The sequence below is a fragment of the Hemitrygon akajei genome, chromosome 5, assembly GCF_048418815.1.
Source record: "Hemitrygon akajei chromosome 5, sHemAka1.3, whole genome shotgun sequence".
In the NCBI taxonomy this organism is placed as follows: domain Eukaryota; kingdom Metazoa; phylum Chordata; class Chondrichthyes; order Myliobatiformes; family Dasyatidae; genus Hemitrygon; species Hemitrygon akajei.
Window position 1 is genome coordinate 44,530,658 of NC_133128.1, and position 21,339 is coordinate 44,551,996.

General features: G+C 44.5%; 1 long non-coding RNA gene across 1 annotated transcript; it reads left to right on the plus strand.

Moving 5' to 3' along the window:
* The first annotated feature begins 411 nt into the window (after positions 1 to 411).
* On the plus strand, positions 412 to 2,376 carry LOC140727298 (uncharacterized). The gene is made up of 2 exons (XR_012098818.1): positions 412 to 454; positions 1,497 to 2,376. It is a non-coding gene; the product is annotated as an uncharacterized lncRNA (long non-coding RNA).
* Positions 2,377 to 21,339: the final 18,963 nt, after the last annotated feature.

Genomic DNA, 21,339 nt, shown 5'->3' on the forward strand with positions numbered 1-21,339 from the left:
GCTAAACATTGGTTTTGTATTTATGAACCACATACCTTTGGCAGAATTAGATACATGTCTGAAGCAATTATCTACCAATTTCTATGAATGCTTTTTTATTTTTTATGGAAACAGTCCATCTATGAGTAATTTTACTTCGGAGTTTCCTCACACTCCACCTCATAACATTCCTTTTTTTTTGCTTTCTATTTATTTATTTTTTAATTTACATTAATTTTATGTTGTTGAGTGCATTTCACATCATATGAGACAGTGAAAATAAACCTGATGCAGATTCTGATCCCTAATTGAAAATACAAAAAGCAATGAATCTACTTCAGTATGGCTGGGTTTTTTTTGACGGGGGCGGCACATAGGTATATCTAGTAGAATTAGAACTTGATGACTTATTTTCTTTTGTGTTAATCCCTAGCTCCCATTATTAGAATGAAGACTTCAAATCATAACACTGAAGGTGAGGTGGTCTTGGTAAGGGATTTTAAAATAGTAAAATCTATTCAGAGTTCTCATGTGGTGATTATAAAATTGTGCTCTATGTTCCTTCTAACCTAAGAAGCTATGTTTATTAAGAAGTTAACGGGTGCAACGAGTAATTTGAACATAATGACTTGGATTCTGATTCTGACCAGGATTTCCATGTATGTGGGAATCAAACTTGAAAGTCAAGAATTTTACTTGGCTGTAATGTGTTGTGTATCTGCTGGGCTCTCCAACTTTTGAATCCTTTGCCAGGTTAGACCTTGTGCAAGATCTGTGATTCTACTGTTATCAATCAGGACTGGGGGGGGGGGGGGGGGCTTCAAAGAAGAAAGCAAAGAGAAGTTTTTTTTTTACTGAGGCTGGGATACATCCTAGGGTATGCTGGGACACATCATCAGTAATGTAACCTGGGGTCATCAGGTGCTTCAACATGAGACACCCTCACCCAGGCAACCCAGCCAAGATTGATCAGCTCTTAGTTTGGTTTACAGCTGCTAATTATTTATAAGCACTTTCAGAAATATTTGCCAATTTTATTTTAAAAAGTTAAATTTCATTAAGCAAAATTTAGCCTGCCAACCAGATTCGTTTTTTGCACTTCCAAGCCCATAACAGATTATAAAAAAGTGTTCTAGTTATACTGGACCTCTCAATCCTGGAGGCTGATGGCAAGGAGCAGTGAGGTCACACTGACAAACCACTAAAGCCTTCATAGAGAGCCCAAGAAGAGGCAAAGCTGTATGGATGCAGCCTCATCTTGTTGAAGTCTATGAGTCATTATAAGAGTAATGTAATATATATATATAGTGCAGATATCAAAAATTATTAAAATCAAATGTAAATAAAACTACATGCAAGATTGAAAATGTATCATTTACTAACACATAAAGAAGTAAAAAAGTAATCTGAATAAAAAATAAATAACTTTATATATACATATAAAATAAATAATTGAAATAATCAGTCCAAATGAAAGGTTTTAATCTAAAACATTGACTGTCCATTTTCCTCCACAGATGCTGCCTGCTCCCCAAAGTTCTTACAGGATCTTGTTTGTTGCTCCAGATTCTAGTACCTGAATTCTCCTCTGTATCCATAAATAAGTGAACTTGCCATTTTCTTCTTATTCTTCAGGTGAGGGAATGGTGATTCTGGTCCTACACTTGGTCTGGCTAGGATGTACTTACATGTGAGCAGATAAACACCCAAATCTCCTTTGAAATTGCTGGTGATAGCGAGCCTAGTTTGATGGCGTTTATAACTCTTCACAGGTTTGAAAGCACGCAAAGTTGCTCTACTGGAGATTCTAGAATCTGGGCCAGATCAGGCCAGCAAGGTGGGCCCTCTGCATCCAGACCAAATCAGTTCAAACACAGAGTGACTCCAGGTAGTATGCTATTGTCAACTAATTATTGCCCAGTATGATTATCATAAACAACGTCAAGGATGTATATACAGAAAGGTGCCTGAAAAGGGCCGGTAATACCATGAAGGATCCCACTTACCCTGCTCATGGACTGTTTGTCCCACTCCCATCAGGGAGGAGGCAATGTAGCATTCACACTAGAACCACCGGATTCAAAAACAGTTACTTTCCCCAAGCAGTAAGACTGATCAACAGCTCCATCCACTAACCCACCCCTCCACAACCCCCCCACCATGGCTATTTTATCATCTCCTGTCAGCCACCTAATGCACAGACGCTCCTGTGCCTAGCGTCACTTTATGGACATGCTATCAATCTATGTATATAAGCTGTCTTCTGTATTTATACTTAGTATGTTCTTATTATTGTGCTCTTTATCTTATTGTTTTTCCATGCTGCATCAGATCCAGAATAACAGTCACTTTGTTCTCTTTTACATGTGAAGTGACATTAAACAATCTTAAATCTCAGTTTGTTGTAAATTGTATCACTGAATCGTGAATTTTGAAATTTATCATCTTCCATATGGTCAGCGAGAGAAATGGCAAAATCACCCACACAGGGACAGCTGAAACCTTACATAAAATATTGTACACAAGGGCCGCACGGTAGCAAAGTGGTTAGTGCAATTGCTTTAAAGCGCCACCAATTACTAAACAGGGTTTGATTCCCGTTGCTGTCTGTAAGGAGTTTGTACGTTCTGCTCGTGACTGTGCGGGCTTTCTCCAGGTGTTGCAGTTTTTTTCCCATATTCCGAAGAGGTATGCTTAGGGGTTAGGTCCTACGTCGGTGCCAGAAACGTGGTAACACTTGTGGGTTGTCCCCAGCACATCACAAACAATGACGCAAGTGATATATTCCGCTGTACAGTTCAATACTTTGATGTATATGTCACAAACAAAGCTGATGTTTACTTTTCAAAACTCTTATTGATATAAAATAGTATAAATTAACAATTTCTCTTCAGTGCTTTATACCAGCTTTAATTCAGTGCTTTAATCCATATGAAGTTCAATAATAGTGATCTTAGGCAACAGACACAAAGTACAGGAGGAACTCAACAGGCAAGCAACATCTTTGGAAAAGAATGAAAAGGTGATGTTTTGGGCTGAGACCCTTCATCAGTCTTGAAAAAGGGTCTCAGCCTGAATTGCCGACTCTTTACTCTTTTCCATAGATGCTGCTGTGGTGAACTAGATATACCTGTCTGACTGCTCCTGTGGCTCCTCCCAAGACCCTGCTGACTACCCCTGTGGCTCCTCCCACAGACCCCTGTATAAAGGCGACTGTGGCCTGCTGCTCTCCCTCACTTCCCCAGGATGTAGTGTTGTTCTTCAGTCAATAAAAGCCGATATCTCACTTCCTAAGTCTCGGCGTGAGTTATTGATGGTGCATCAATTTTATTGACTGAAAGTTACAACATGGAAACCGCTTTACGCCCAGAACGCCTAGACTTGGACCCCCGAGACCCTGGAGCAGCTCTTGCCTTTGAACACTGGCTGGTGTGCTTCCAATCGTACTTAGAGGAGGTTCGTGCCACCGACTCGGCTGTTCGGCACAAACTTCTCTTCTCGAGGGTCGCCCCAAAAGTTTATTCGTTCATCAGGGACATATCCACCTACGAGGAGGCGCTTGCCGCCCTCCAAAGACAGTACCTGCGGCCAGTAAATCCAGTTTATGCACGGCACCGCTTGGCAACGCGAAAACAGCGGCCTACGGAGTCGACTGCTGAATTTTTCCGCGAGTTACTGACCCTAGCGCGGGACTGTGACTGCAAAGCGCTCACAGCGGAACAGCATAAGGAACTCTTGGTCCGAGACGCTTTTGTGACTGGGGTTCGGTCAGTGTGTATCCGCCAGCGGCTGCTGGAAAAAGCTGATCTTACCTTACGCTCCGCGATAGAGACGGCCGATTCGATAGAGGCTGCGCAACTGTACGCCGAAGAAGTCCAACCGAGCCATTCCCCGGTTCCGAGCGAATTCGCCAACGCCGCTGCCAGTCGCGGTATCTCAAACCCCACGAATTCGCCAGGTACGAAACTCTGTTACTTTTGTGGGCTTCGGAAACATGCCCGGGTAAGCTGTCCGGCGCGCGAAGCGACGTGTTCCAGCTGTGGGAAGAAGGGCTATTTCGCCAAGGTCTGTAAATCTAAACCGCGCCCGGGGTCGAGCAGCGCCGCGTCTGAGACCTGGGGGCCGCCATTTTGCATGACCGGATGTGGACAACCATCTTTGCCGGCGTCACCAGGCCCCGCCCCTACCTACCCGTGTGCGACCTGGGAGCCGCCATCTTGCATGCCCGGATGTGAGCGGCCATCTTTGCTGGCGTCACCAGGCCCCGCCCCCGACACGCCCCGTTCTACGCTGGCTTCCGTGACCCTCGATCAAAGCGCTCCGCACCAGCTCGCAAGGTCGATGATGGACATCCTGGTGGAGGGGCACAGGACTAGCTGCCTGTTTGACACGGGCAGCACTGAGAGTTTTATTGACCCGGCCACAGTGAAACGCTGCGGACTCGTGACACGGCCGGTCCGTCAGAAGATCACCTTGGCTTCAGGGTCGCATTCCACAGACATCCGGGTGGGTTGTGTAGCGACATTGGTGGTGCAGGGCACAGAGTATCGGAACTTTGCGTTCCTGGTCATGCCTCGGCTGTGCGCACCTGTGCTATTGGGGCTGGACTTCCAGAGCCATCTCGAAAGTGTGACTATGGCATATGACGGGCCCCACCCACCACTCACTGTCAGGAATCCTCAGTTTGGTGGGACTTCGCCATATACTCCGTTACCACACGCACATACACCCCGAACCCCACATCCTGCCCAGCACCATGTCGATAGCTGTGCTGCTGACACTATTTGCAACCTCTCCACCCTCAAGATCCCTCCCCCATCGCTGTTCACCAACCTGACCCCCGACTGTAAACCTGTGGCGACTAAAAGTAGGAGGTACAGTGCGGGGGACAGGGCCTTTATTCATTCAGAGGTGCAGCGGCTGCTCAGGGAGGGGATCATTGAGCCAAGCACAAGCCCATGGCGGTCCCAGGTGGTCGTTGTTCGGACTGGGCAGAAAAATAGGATGGTTGTGGACTACAGCCAGACCATCAATAGATTCACGCAGCTTGACGCGTACCCCCTACCCCGCATCGCGGATATGGTCAACCAGATAGCTCAGTACAAGGTGTACTCGACAATTGATCTGAAATCCGCTTATCACCAGCTCCCCATCCGCCCAGAGGACCGCCCCTACACCGCCTTCGAGGCGGGTGGCAGGCTCTATCACTTTCTGCGCGTCCCGTTTGGTGTCACAAATGGGGTCTCGGTCTTCCAGAGGGAGATGGACCGGATGGTGGACCAGTACAAACTGACGGCCACATTTCCCTATCTAGATAACATCACCATCTGTGGTCGCGACTGGTCGGACCATGACGCCAACCTCCAACGTTTTTTCCAGGTGGCCGATGCTTTGAACCTGACTTATAACAAGGACAAGTGTGTGTTCAGAACCACACGACTCGCTATCCTTGGGTATGTCGTGGAGAACGGGGTCATTGGCCCTGACCCCGACCGTATGCGCCCCCTGTTAGAACTCCCTCTTCCCACTACTCTCAAGGCCCTCCGGCGGTGCCTGGGTTTTTTTTCCTATTACGCCCAATGGGTTCCCCATTACGCAGACAAGGCCCGCCCCCTGGTCAAGTCTACCACCTTTCCCCTCTCTGCCGAGGCCCGCGCGGCCTTCAGCTGCATTAAAGGGGACATTGCCAAAGCAACGATGCATGCGGTAGACGAGACCATTCCCTTCCAAGTAGAGAGTGACGCCTCTGACGTCGCGCTGGCTGCTACCCTCAATCAGGAAGGCAGGCCAGTGGCGTTTTTTTCCCGTACCCTTCAAGGCTCTGAACTTCGGCACTCCACGGTGGAGAAAGAAGCCCAAGCCATAGTGGAAGCTATTCGGCACTGAAGGCACTATCTCGCCGGCAGAAGGTTCACCTTGCTGACCGACCAGCGCTCGGTTGCGTTCATGTTCAGCAGCCAACAGCGGGGCAAAATCAAAAATGATAAAATTTTGCGATGGAGAATAGAACTCTCCACCTATACTTACGATATCCTGTACCGGCCTGGCAGGCTCAATGAACCGTCTGATGCCCTATCCCGGGGACCGTGTGCTAGTGCCCAGCTCGACCAGCTGTATGCCCTTCATGCCCAACTTTGCCACCCGGGGGTCACCCGGTTTTATCACTTCATTAAAGCCCGGAACCTGCCGTACTCCCTGGAGGACATCAGGACGATGACCAGGGACTGCCAGATCTGCGCTGAGTGCAAACCGCACTTCTACCGTCCTGACACTGCGCAGCTTGTCAAGGCCACCCGCCCTTTTGAGCGACTGAGTATTGACTTTAAGGGCCCCCTTCCCTCCACCGACCGCAATGTCTACTTTCTCAGTATTATTGACGAGTACTCGCGATTCCCCTTTGCCGTTCCCTGCCCCGACACTACTACCACGTCGGTCATAAAAGTCCTGCGCCAGCTCTTCACACTGTTCGGATATCCCTGCTATGTCCACAGTGATAGAGGGTCCTCCTTTATGAGTGACGAGTTGCGCCGGTTCCTGCTTGCTAGGGGCATAGCTACTAGTCGCACCACGAGTTATAATCCCCGGGGGAATGGCCAGGTGGAGAGGGAGAATGCCACGGTGTGGAAGGCCATACTTTTAGCCCTTAAGTCACAAGGGTTGCCGGTCTCCCGATGGCAGGAGGTCCTCCCTGAGGCACTCCACTCTATCCGCTCCCTGTTGTGTACGTCCACTAATGCCACCCCTCACGAACGCTTATTCTCTTTTCCCAGGAAGTCTGTCACTGGGACCACCCTGCCAGTTTGGCTGACGTCCCCGGGGCCAGTGCTGCTGCGTAAACATGCGAGGAGTAATAAGTACTCACCACTGGTCGAGAAGGTTCACCTCCTGCATGCTAATCCCCAGTATGCCTACGTGGTCTTGCCTGATGGGCGGGAGGACACGGTCTCTGTCCGCGACCTGGCGCCCGCCGGAGCAGCAGACCACTACCCCGAGCACTCCACGGTAACTTTGCACCCTGTACCCAAAGTGACTCCGCGCGCACCGTGCCCCACACAGACTCCGTATGCGTCTGTTCCAGGGCCCTCGCTCACACGCGAGGGATCCCTGACACCTCCTGTTGGGACAGAATTAACCCACTCTCCGCCTTCGGAGCACACACCACCTCCGGCACCTGTGCCGTCATCACCTCCGGCTCCTGTGCAATTGCAGCCGGAGCTCCGTAGATCGCAGCGAACGATTCGACCACCTGATCGACTTAACCTGTAAATATACTTGGGAATTTTTTTTTTAAACAAAGGAGGGGTGAATGTGGTGAACTAGATATACCTGTCTGACTGCTCCTGTGGCTCCTCCCAAGACCCTGCTGACTACCCCTGTGGCTCCTCCCACAGACCCCTGTATAAAGGCGACTGTGGCCTGCTGCTCTCCCTCACTTCCCCAGGATGTAGTGTTGTTCTTCAGTCAATAAAAGCCGATATCTCACTTCCTAAGTCTCGGCGTGAGTTATTGATGGTGCATCAGCTGCCTGGCTTGCTGAGTTCCCCAGCATTTTATGTGTGTTGCCCTGGATCTCCAGCATCTGCAGATCTTCTTCTGACTGTGATCTTAGGACCTGGAGAAGAACTTTATCAATTTATTATCGAAAGCCTTCTGTCTGGGTGCATTATGGCAAATGCTCTGCACAAGACTGTGAGAAACTGCAGAGTTGTGGACATCACTCAGCATATCAAGGAAAGCAGCCTCCCCTCTCTGGACTCTGTCTCTACCTCTAGCTGCCTCAGTAAAGCAGTCAGCTAAATCAAAGATCCAACACACCCTGAATATTTTCTCTTCTCCCCTCTTCCAAAAGGGAGAAATGCAAAAGCATGAAAGCACATACTACCAGGCTCAATGACAGATTCTATCCCAATGTTATCAAGCTCCTAACCTAATCTCTTGTACAACAAGATGGATTTGGCCTCACAATCTACCTCATTATTATTATTTTGCACTTTAACATTTACCTGCACTACACTTTATTTTGTATTGTTGTTTCCCTTAATGTAGCTCAATGCACTGTGTAATAATTTGATCTATCTGAACAGTATTGGATGACAATCTTTACACTTTATCTTGGTACATGTGACAATAATAAACAAATACCAATAATACTAATACCTAAAGCTTGTAGCAGCATAAGAACATCAGAAACAGGAGAAGAAGTAGAAGTTTCAGCCCTTCAAACCTCTTCCATTGTTCATAACTGATCCTTTATCTCAACAGCATGCATACCACGAATGCTTGCCAGTGTTGTGTGCTGAAATGTAGCAGGAGCCGGAACATCGAAGACAGCGAGAGTGGCTGTCAGAGGCCTCTGTACTCAATGTTCAATCGCTCTCTCTTTTGGTCTTGATGGTAGGTGAGAGTCTACAACCGATCCCTGAGCTGGGGAACTCGAAATAAAGAGCAATGCTTCGGACTGATTGTAACATCAAAACAGCAACTGCTTGTCTCCCCTATCACTGTGGAAGGAGCGATATCTTGTTAGGGAGAGAGAGAGAGAGAGAGAGAGAGAGAGAGAGAGACTGTGGGATGTTGAAATATTGCAGTAAACAGCTGGCTGTTAATGGACTGTAGACCATGATCTTTCTTTGGGGGGGGGGTAGTCTTTGCTTTTGCTTGCATAGTGAATGGTGGGAATGCTGATGTTTTCTGCTGGAATAATTGGGGGGAGAGGGAGAGGGTGGGTTGATGCTGCTTGTGCGTGCGAGAGGGCAGGAGGCTTTGGGGTTCTTAAGTCTTTTTTCTGACATTCCTTCTTTGGGGGATTCCTTCTGATTTGAGGATGTCTGTGGAGAGTAAGAATTTCAGGTTCTATATTGTATACATTCTCTGATATTAAATGGAACTACAACCCCTTGATGAATTGTGTGTCAAATAAATCCAACTATCTTAAATATGTCCAACAACTTGGCCTGTGAGAAGCTTGTAGTTTCACTATCCTCTGAGGGAAGAACTTTAACATCTCAATCCTGAATGTTTTATCCCATATCCTGTCACCTTTATCTCTAAATTCTAAGCCTCACTCATGCCTGTCTGCATCCTGCCTCTCCAGCACTAACAGAATCTTGTATATTTCAACAAGATCTCCCTTTCTTCTAAGTTTTTGCAAATACAGACCTAGTTAGCCCGTTCATTCCTCCTATTACAACCCCAGGAATCAGTCTGGTCAACTTCCATTGCACTCTATCAATGACAAGTACATCTGTTCTTAGGTACTGAGACGAAAGCTGCACACAATATTTAAGGTATGATCTCACCATGGCTCTATAATTGTAGTAAGATATCTTTGATGCCATACTTAAACCTCTTCCAATGAAGGTCAACATAGTTACTGCACCTGCTTGTTTGCTTTCAGTGACTGGTGTACAAGGCCAGACAACCCCTTCGCACATTAACATTTCCCAGCGTTTATTATTTACATCATATTCTGCATTTCCGTTTTTCCCACAAAATGAATAATTTTATATCTATCTAAATTATACTGTATCTGCACTCTATCAACAAAATCTCCTGGAGCCTCCTTGCTTTTTCATAAGAACTTGCCAGTTTGTGTGATGGCAAACTTAGAAACGTTCTGTTCCCTCCGCAAAATATTGATATACACTGTGAATTGCAGGGGCACAAGTACTGATCCCCGGGGTTTGCAAAAGTCTCTAATTCCATCCCAAAAAAACCTATGAATTCATACAATCTGTTTCTCATCTATCAACCAGTTTCTAATCCACGCCAGTATATCACACCACCTCCCAGTGCCATGTATGCTAATTTAACACACTATTCTCTCACAAATGAGAGAAAATCTGCAGATACTGGAAATCCAAGCAACACACACACAATGCTGGGGGAGCTCAGCAGGCCAGGGAGCAAGAGTACAGTTGACGTTTCTGACTGAGACCCTTCAGCAGGACTGGAGAAAAAAAGCTGAGGAGTAGATGTAAAAGGAGGGGGAGGGGAGAGAGAAACACAAGGTGATAGGTGAAACCTGGGTGGGAGGCATGAAGTAAAGAGCTGGGAATATCACTGGTGAAAGAGATACTTGGCTGGAGAATGGGGTGCCTAATAGAAGAGGACTGTACCTCCTCCCACCCAGATACTGGTACAGCTACCTGGACTATACCTCTGCCCACCCTGTTACTTGCAAAAATGCTATCCCCTTCTCTTAATTCCTCTGTCTTTGCCGCATCTGCTCCCAGGATGAGGCTTTTCATTCCAGAATGAAGGAGATGTCCTCTTTCTTCAAAGGAAAGGGCTTCCCTTCCTCCACTATCAACTCTGCCTTCAACTGCATCTCTTCCATTTCATGCACGTCTGCTCTCACCTCCATCCTCCTGCCACCCAACCAGGGATAGGTTTCCTCTTGCCCTCACCTACCACCCCACCAGCCTTTGCGTCAGCACATAATACTCTGCAACCCCCACTATCTCCAACGAGATCCCACCACCAAACGCATCTTTCCCTCCCCCCCCCCAACTTTCTGCTTTCTACAGAGATTGCTCCCTATGCGACTCCCTTGTCCATTCGTCCCCCCTCACTGATCTCCCACCTGGCACTTATCCTTGCAATCAGAACAAGTGCCCCTACACCTCCTCCCTTACTCCCATTCAGGGCCACAGACAGACCTTCCAGGTGAGGCCACACTTCACCAGTGAGTCTGTTGGGGTTATATACTGTGTCTGGTGCTCCCAGTGTGGCCACAGTGAGACGTGACGTAGATTGGGAGACCACTTTGCTGACCCGTCTGCCAGGAACAGTGGGATCTCCCAGTGGCCACCCATTTTCATTCCACTTCCCATTCCCATTCCGATATGTCTATCCATGGCTTCCTCTACTGTCATGATGAGGCTACACATATGATGGAGGAACAACACCTTATATTCCATCTGGGAAGCATCCAACCTGATGGCATGAACATCAATTTCTTGAACTTCCAGTAAATCCCCCCCCTTTCATCATTCCTCATCCCCTTCTCCCTCTCTCACCTTATCTCCTTGCCCACCCATTGCCTCCCTCTGGTGCTTCTCCCCACTTTTCTTTCTTTCATGGCCTTCTGTCCTCTTCTATCAAACACCTCCTTTCTCCAGCCCTGTATCGCTTTCACCAATCAACTGCCCAGCTCTTCATCCCTCCCCCTTCAGGTTTCACCCATCACAATGTGTGTCTCTCTCCCCTCCCCCACCTTTTAAATCTTTTTTCCATAGATATCGCCTGGCCTGCTGAGTTACTCCAGCTTTTTGTGTGTGACACTGTTCTCTCAAAGGTGTAGGTGAGGGCAAAGGTGTTCTGAAAATCCAGCTGTTGTATCCACTCCTTTGCCTATTCTATTGGTTAGATCCTCACAAAGACTTCAATGTTTGCAGTCAAGATTTCTCTTTCATGCATCCTTGTTGACTTTATCTAATACTGTTTTATATCCTTTATAAGAGATTAGCATTTTCCTCACTCGTTCAAGTTCAAGTTTATTGTCATTCAGCTGTGTAACTGTATACTGTCAATTGAAACAAGGTTCCTCCAGACCAAGATACACAACACAGAAAGTAATATTACCACAGATAAATTAACAGATAATAAAATATATTACAGAAGACTGGCATTTTGCATTAGTTGTTTTTACAACACAAGTAAACAGTATAACACAAACGTGCTTCATAAGTGATGAGACTTGTGTTGTGCAGGGAACTCAGTCATCTCATGGCCTGGGGGAGGAAGTGATTTCTCATCCTAACAGTCCTTGTCCTGATGCTATGGTACCTCCTGTCTGATGGAAGGCAGTCAAAGAGATTGTGGGACAGATGTGAGGGATCCTTGACAATGCTACAGGCCCCGTGTATACCATGCTCCCAATAAATATCACAGATGGGTGGGAAAGAGACCCCAATCATCCTCTCAGCTGTCCTCGCAATCTTTTGTAGGGTCTTTCAGTCAGATGCCTCGCAGTTCGTGTAGCAGACAGCGGTGCAGCTGGTCAGGACGCTCTCAATGGTGCTCCTCTACAAATTGGTTAGAATGGGATGGGTGGCGGAAAGACTCACTCGTCTCTCTATCCTCAGGAAGTGAAGATGCTGCCATGCTTTCTTAACTAAAGAGGTTGTGTTGAGGGACCAGGTGAGATCGCCTGTTACGTGCACTCACAGAAACTTGGTGCTCGAAACTCTCTTCATGGAGGAGCCGCATATGTGCAGTGAGGAGTGGTCAGCCTGTTTCTTCCTGAAGTCCACAATCATCTCTTTGATCTTGTCCACGTAGAGACACAAGTTGTGCTCGCACCATTCTACGAGCCCCTCTACATCCTCTCTACCTCCAGTCTGCAGGTCCCTACCTTGTCGCTTCCTCCAATTTTCCTAAGTAATGGAATTCTATTTGCCACCCTCCAATCTACAGGACCTGATCTGTAATCAAAAGAATGTTGGGAGAAGATAACCACTGCATCCAACCCCGATCAGTACTTGGGGATGCAGGTTATCAGCCCATGAGAATTTATTATCAGTCTGCCCTATTAATTTTCTACAGCATTTTCTAGATAATATTTTCCTTTAATTCCTGCTTTTAGATGAAGAGTTTCACCCTGAAACTAACTGTACTTTTTTCCATTGATGCTGGCTGACCTGCTGAGTTCCTCCAGCATTTTGTGTGTGTTATTTACTTTACATTTCTGAGGTAGTGGAAAGAGCGTGGCAGTCACAGGAATAAAATGAGGTGTATGCTCATGAATATAAATACAGTTTACTTATTTAATGCAGAGTGACTGAAAATTCAATAAAATATTAGCATAATGTGTATTTTAGTTTCTATGGACTAGACCATAGTGAAAATGATCACTTTTACCTCCATGCCACCAATATCATCACATCTAAACCAATAAAGCAAGTATCACTATTGAGTGCCTTTCATCATATGCAAAGCTGAATTGATTCCCAATAAGCATTCATATTCTTTGGAACTTGAAAACACACATCTGATTTGAAATTAAGATCAATCCTTTTTGGAAAGCTATGTTTGGCATTCCTATGTCCCATGTCTGCACAGGAGTATGGTCTTTAGTTTGTCAGACATATGTAGATACATAGAAACATAGAAAATAGGTGCAGGAGTAGGCCATTTGGCCCTTCGAGCCTGCACCGCCATTCAGTATGATCATGGCTGATCATCCAACTCAGAACCCTGTACCTGCTTTCTCTCCATACCCCCGATCCCTTTAGCCACAAGGGCCATATCTAACTTCCTCTTAAATATAGCCAATGAACCGGCCTCAACTGTTTCCTGTGGCAAAGAATTCCACAGATTCACCATTCTCTGTGTGAAGAAGTTTCTCCTCATCTTGGTCCTAAAAGGCTTCCCCTTTATCCTTAAACTGTGACCCCTCATTCTGGACTTTCCCAACATCGAAACAATCTTCCTGCATCTAGCCTGTCCAATCTCTTTAGAATTTTATACGTTTCAATAAGATCCCCCCTCAATCTTCTAAATTCCAGTGAGTATAAGCCTAGTTGATCCAGTCTTTCTTCATATGAAAGTCCTGCCATCCCAGGAATCAATCTGGAGAACCTTCTTTGTACTCCCTCTATGGCAAGAATGGCTTTCCTCAGATTAGGGGACCAAAACTGCACACAATACTCTAGGTGCGGTCTTACCAAGGCCTTGTACAACTGCAGTAGAACCTCCCTGCTCCTGTACTCAAATCCTTTTGCTATGAATGCCAACATACCATTTGCCTTTTTCACCACCTGCTGTATCTGCATGCCCACCTTCAATGACTGGTGTACAATGACAACCAGGTCTCATTGCACCTCCTCTTTTCCTAATCGGTCACCGTTCAGATAATAATCTGTTTTCCTGTTCTTGCAACCAAAGTGGATAACCTCACATTTATCCACATTAAATTGCATCTGCCATGAATTTGCTCACTCACCTAACCTATCCAAGTCACCCTGCATCCTCTTAGCATCCTCCTCACAGCTAACACCGCCATCCAGCTTCGTGTCATCTGCAAACTTGGAGATGCTGCATTTAATTCTCTCGTCTAAATCATTAATATATATTGTAAACAACTGGGGTCCCAGCACTGAGCCTTGCGGTACCTCACTAGTCACTGCCTGCCATTCTGAAAAGGTCCATTTACTCCCACTCTTTGCTTACTGTCTGCCAACCAATTCTCTATCCACATCAATACCATACCCCCAATACCGTGTGCTTTAAGATTGCACACTAATCTCCTGTGTGGGACCTTGTCAAAAGCCTTTTGAAAATCTAAATATACCACATCCACTGGCTCTCCCCTATCCACTCTACTAGTTACATCTTCAAAAAATTCTATAAGATTCGTCAGACATGATTTTCCTTTCACAAATCCATGCTGACTTTGTCCGATGATTTGACCTCTTTCCAAATGTGCTATTATCACATCTTTGATAACCGACTCTAGCATTTTCCCCACCACCGATGTCAGACTCACCGTCTATAATTCCCCGGTTTTTCTCTCCCTCCTGTTTTAAAAAGTGGGGTTACATTAGCCACCCTCCAATCCTCAGGAACTAATCCAGAATCTAAGGAGTTTCGAAAAATTATCACTAATGCATCCACTATTTCTTGGGCTACTTCCTTAAGCACTCTGGGATGCAGACCATCTGGCCCTGGGGATTTATCTGCCTTTAATCCCTTCAATTTACCTAACACCACTTCCCTACTAACATGTATTTCCCTCAGTTCCTCCATCTCACTAGACCCTCGGTCCCCTACTATTTCCGGAAGATTATTTATGTCCTCCTTAGTGAAGACAGAACCAAAGTAGTTATTCAATTGGTCTGCCATGTCTTTGTTCCCTATGATCAATTCACCTGTTTCTGGCTGTAAGGGACCTACATTTGTCTAGCTGAATCGGTTGTTACCTTCCCTACAGATAACTAGTATGAAGTTTACCTGGACCTTGCAACTAGTCTTAACATCTGAGAAAGTGTCAACAAATTTATATACTTTTTCTAAGGAAGGCTCTTTCAATGGGGTGAGGGGAGTACATGCATCTAATATTTCTCAGGAGAGCAAATCTCTCTTGACTACACTTCTTCTATCAAACTCACCATAAGATATACACCACAAGATGCTTTCTAATGGTCAGCAAACTATGGCAGGTTTGGAGACAGAAGGTGAAGAAACATCAAGCTGAAATGCACGCGTCTCCATGTTCAGGAGGGTCATGAGTAACTCTGCACTTGCAGCTCATTCATTCCTAAACTTCTGGCCAGGCAACTATAGGCTTCTCCACATAACTCGTCAGATTGATGTTTGTGCTGGTAGTGTGTGATAGTGGGGTTGTTAAGTGGTGGCCTCAAGAAATAGTTAAATATTACTAGATGGAAATAAATAAAAACCTGTAATTTACAAGGTGCATTTTGTCAGGACTTCACTGAAAATATTTCTGATTAAGTTCTCATTAACTCTATAATCCTAGCCATGGGTTATATGAACAAGTAGCAAGTGTCAGCTAATGCACAGGTTCCTGACTCCATAGCTCTGTCTCGGACTACGAAAATCATCACTATTTTAGTACTAACTACAAGGGGGAGGCTACACCCTATAAATGTTCTTGTAAAAGATTCTCCTTCAGGAATGCATAGCCTGAGTAGACCATGGATAATCACAACACCATGTCTTGAGTTTAGGGGAAAGTCACGCTGTAAATTGTTTATGTCATCACCAGTATTTGCCCATGAAATTCCATCTCTGACATCATGGAGATGTACGGACTGAGGCAGCTCATCAGGAGTGCTGAATAGAGTTGCACTGTTAAACCCATTAACAGCTCCCGAGTGCCACTTAATTTATTTCTTACCCCTTTAATTCTTTTTATCCTGCTGATTACATGCAAGTTTTTTTTGCTAGTGAGCCAAAATGTTTAACAAAATATGTCATCCAGCCTTAAACCAAGGGTGTGGAACAGCATAGTCGTTGATTGGGAAGGTGCAAGATGAGTCAGAATAAGAAGTCAGGAAAAACTGGCTTGGATCTCTTACTCCTGGGTTACAAAACGCATTGCACTCGTTGTTTGGGCACTGTGGGTGGTAATTTGTTAGCATTCTGGCACCTGATATGTACATGTAAATTTGTAGTCCAATACAGCCATGTTGAAAAGGGTGTAAGTGGTTGACTCATTATCACTTGCTAAGAATATGCAGAATAGACAAATCATCACATCAATCAGTGCACAATGCTGACATAGCATCAGTGCTGCCAAAATGGAGCTCAACAATGTAACTATCACCATGTAATAGGCATGCCCTGGGGATCATCAGTCACTTATAGATTACTTGCTGATTGATTCTATCTCAGTATGCTTTGAGTCAACTTGCATTTGGTGCTTCTGTGACTCTTCAAAGTTGATAAAGCTAAGATGTGATGTTTTTCAGGGAACTGATAAAATTGGTGTTCTGATGTCACTGTTGCTTCTAAATTTCTGTGCTTTAATCACAATTTTTGTTAGGAATGCAGTGTTACTGAAGATGCTCTGTCAGAGAAGGTGCAGTGGAGAAGCAGGTGAGTACTCCTTTTGACGGAGGGAGAAATGGAGAGTTGTTATATCTTTTCACTTCCTCTTCTGGCTGCATCACAATGAAAATGGAATATCCTACAAAAAGAACTGGATATGGCCCAGTCCACCACGGGTCCAGCCCTCCCCACCATTGAGCATACCTACATGAATCACTGTTGCAGGAAAGCAGCTTCCATCATCAGGGTCTCCCACCACCCAGGACATGCTCTTTTCTCACTGCTGCCATCAAGAAGAAGGTCCAGGAGCCTCAGGGCTCACACAGCCAGGTTCAGGAACAGTTACTACCCCTCAACCATCAGGCTCTTGAATCAGAGGGGATAACTTAATTCAACTTCACTTAATCATTAAAGTATTCCCACAACCTATCGACTCACTTTCGGGGACTTTTCATCTCATGTGCTCAATATGTATTGCTTAGTTAGTTATTATAAGTATTTTTCATTTTGTATTGCTCAGTTTGTTGGCTTTTGCACGCTGGTTGAACACTCAGGCTGATGCACTCATTCATTGATTCTGTTACGGTTATTATTATATTGTGGATTTATTGAGTATATCAACAAGGGAGTGAAATTCATGGTTGTGCATGGTGACATATATGGACTTTGATTTACTTTGAAGTAGATCTAGGGATCATTTTGACAATGTCCTGTGTGTGGAACAATGCATAACTCGCCAGTATTTCACCACGTATATCCTCACTGAGATATTCCCTGTAAGTCAGCCATAACTCCAGCTGCAGAACTCCATTCCAGAAGAGCAGGATACTACTCAGTCTCATTGCTGGACTGCAGCAGATGGACCAAATGTACTCAGTTGCCAGAAATGAGGTTTTCACTAACTCCTCACTGTGGCATATCCAGTTGAAGGAGATCTACCACATACATGCATGTACTTTGATAATAAATGTTTGAAATACCTTTATTGTGCACCTTGGCCAGAGGCGTGTTGTTACCTTTGGTGGTCTACACCAAAGCTTGAACTTGAATTTGACATGATTTTTATGAATGGTGGAACAAGTTCAAAGTGCAAATGGCTTAATCTTGCTCCAACTTCTTATATTCTTTTTTGAGTTTTCTGTTTCCAGTTCTGGAGATAGGTTTGTTACCAGTATCTCTCATACATTCTCTCATAGCTACTTTGACTACACTGACTCCTAGCCTGCTTCCTTTAAGGAATCCATTAATTTTTTCCTATTTCTGGTTGTTCCACATATGATCATTACAGTGCTTCCCTCCATCATATCAATTGCAACAGTTCAGTCTCCTGCATTTCTGTCTCACTCTCTGCTCCCACCTAAGAAAAACAGCGGTCTTCTTATCCTCACCTTCCACTCCTTTAATCCTTGCATTCAAAGAATCATCCACAGTGATTTCCATCATGTTCAAGTTGATCACACAGACGAGGAAAGCTGGTACAATGGCCGCCAGATGTCGTACCATATCTCCGAAAGTGTCTATTGAAGATGTCCTTATGTGTATTGTTTGAAAAATGGGTTTAAAGCTCTGCAGAATACCCTGTGGAAAATTGGTCTCTGTTAATTCACATTTCAAATGAGCTTTCAGCTGATCTATTTGATGCTCCCAGAATTTAATTGCAAATATTTCATAGCAGTCTTCCATAGGTTGTCCCATCAAAGTTCCCTACATCAGAACTTGTGTATAATTTTGCACTCTGTGCTTCTGTCCAATGCATGTGGGTCACTTAGTTTGACAGCAGTTATGAGCCACCTGCTCATGAGGGATGTATGCTATTGAACATTATGAAATGTGTTTGAGTAGTGTGGCCGAAACAGTGAAATGCTTTGTGGAGTGGGGGTACTGTAAGATGCAGTTAAAAGGTTTACACTGTAGCTATGTGCACAAGGTTTGGAACATAAGAATGCCATTATCATCAACTGATGGAGATTGTAGGTGTGTGACTGAGGAAAGATGGGGCATTAGGCAGCTGTGCTGCTGGTGGGACATAGTCTTTAAAGGTGCATTGTACAAACTCTGCTCTGCAGACGATCAATGAATTCCATGTGACAGAGTACCAAGCATTAGAATGTAATTCCTTACATGTGTCCAGAGAGCTAGCGCTAAGAATGAAGGATGTAACTCTACCTTCAGTGAAGCCTCCAAAGAAAGACCAGAAAAATCATGGTGCACGCTCTCCCCATGGTACCTCTACAAATCTGAAAACCCTCCACTATACTATCCTCTAGAAGAGGCACAGCCTGACTTTGACTACTCTGGAAATTGAAACTCCTGCTGAATCAATCAACACGGTCACCTTTGGAAACATACTAAAATCTAACCAATTAGCAGAGAGATGCATAACTGTGCTTGCTCAATTATGACAATCCCTGACTTTCTTTTCCATCACTGTCCTATTTAACTCTTGATTTCTTCCCTGCTCTGATTTGAACTTTTTAAAATGTTTTTGTGGTGGCATCAAATAAAGCCTGTCCTTTACCACTCTGTTCAATGTATAGATGTCCTTGTCTTTTTATTTAATGACATTAGTTTCCATTCCTTCATGCTTCCTGTTACTCACTCTTTTACTCCATTGAAGAATAGTTTGCAGCACAAATCATAATGTACCTGCCAGATGTACATTAACATACACAAATCTTTGAAGATGCCACAACAGTGAGCAAAGCAGTCAACAAAGCATGGGAATTCTGAACTTTCTAAGAAGAGGGTTACAAATGTCAGGAAATTACATTAAACTTATAAAAACATTAGTTTTACCCTAGCAGGAGTATTGGAAGCAATTCTCTGCACCACAATTGAGGAAGGATGTGACGGCTTTGGAGAGGCGCAGAAGAGATTTATTAAAATATTTCCAGGGATAAGGGATTACAGTTACACAAATGGACTTAAGAAGCTGAGCTTGTTCTCCCTTAAAGTACAAAAAGCCAGGAGGAGATTTGAAAATGAATGTAAGATCATAAAGATCTTTGTATAAACTGAATGGGAACTGTTTTATGTGTTGAATGTTAAAGGAAGGACACAGATTTGGCAAAGGAACCATTTGAGACAGAGCAAAATCCCATTGCAAAGCAAGTGGCTAAGGTCTGGCTGACAGCATCTGATGGAAAGGTAATGAAAACGTTCAACATCAGCCTTACAAAAGGAATTGGTTGAATACTTGTAAATTCCAGGGATCAAGGGAAGGGGAGCAGTTAGATTGTTCTACAATCCAGATCATAAGTTGAGTCAAATGCCCCACTCTCTGCTTTAGAATATACGATTATGTTCCCCCCTCAGTGGGCTCACATGCAAACTTGGTTCATTAACTGGCTCTGCTAACAGCCGCGGGACTCAGCGGTGAGAAGGCCACCTTTCGTAAGTCTGTGTCCGGTATGATTTGGGGTTCAACCAAATGGGAATGGCGTGATGCTTTGGTTAAAGAAACTTGGACTGGACATAATGCTGTGTAAGTATGGCCCATACACAATTGTTAATCAGCAAAATATAACAGATGGTACACTGCATAAAATTATAAAGGAAGTATATTTACACATTTTAGCTTTACCTGACAGTTAGTAGGAAAGAGAAATGCAAATAAAATAAAAAAGCCCATTCCAGTTAAACCAGTTCAATGTGCACATAAACATTGGAGCTCATCCTAGAATTGTCTTTTACTCATGCGCTGGACCCACATTCAGCATGAAAACACATGCCTTTGCTCAAAGTCCATCTGGAACAAACAGCTCTCTCGAGAGAGAGAGAGAGACAGAGAGAGAGAGAGAGAGAGAGAGAGAGAGAGAGATCTGGCCCTTCCTCCTTGGAGCCAGGCATCTGCACAAAGCACTGTGCAATGGGGACGCTCCCTCCTACGACATTCTCAGGCATCTTCCCTCCTGTCCTCTTCACAGCTCCCACCAAAAAGACCCTGAACCAGACCATAGTCCGTCACAAATCTCCCTCCGCCCTGCTCTCTCTAGAAATTTCTCTTGATTCTACCATCCTGATTGGCTAACACAACCTTCCTAAGTTGAACAGTAGGGCTTCTTATTTCTAGTCAAAACCAAAACATTCTACCAACAGGACCCACTGCTTTTGCAGAAGCTGCTAAAATGAAATATCAGCAGCATAGCAGTAGAAATCTTAACTGGGGAATAACAATTAGATACAATGCACATCTATTGTACCCACTAAATATTAAACTCAATATGCATTACTTATGAACACAACAAGTTGGAAGTGACATTGAATCATTTAAGAAATGGTAGTTGATTTTATGAACAATATTCAAGTATATCGGGGACTTAGTTTTGCAGTTATTTATTTCTCTCTGAATACATGATGACCAAATTTAGCATAGCCAGACAGTAATACATTTATTTAGTGCATACTTAAGTTGAATATTTTACCATGTTATTCTTATACAAGATAAACTGAAAAGTATATCAGGATACTGGATGACCAGAGGTGGAAATCTTAGATGGCTCTATAAAATTTGCTAAACATTGATTACAGAATTAGTAGGATTAATCTTGTAATGCTAATTCCAACGGGTTAGGTTGGATTATTGTAAAAAGAGATATTTGGCAGCCAATCCAATGGAGGGCGGGAAGAGTATAATGTAAAAAGGTGAAGTTTACACATTTAATTTCAACACAAGACATTCTGCAGATGCCAGAAATCCAGAAAAACACACAGAAAATCCGGAGGAACCATTCAAGTCAGGCAGCACCTACAGAGGAATAAACAGTTGACATTTTGGGCCAAGTCCCTTCACCAAGACCTCTCATCTTGATGAAAAGTTTCAGCCCGAAACATTGACTGTTT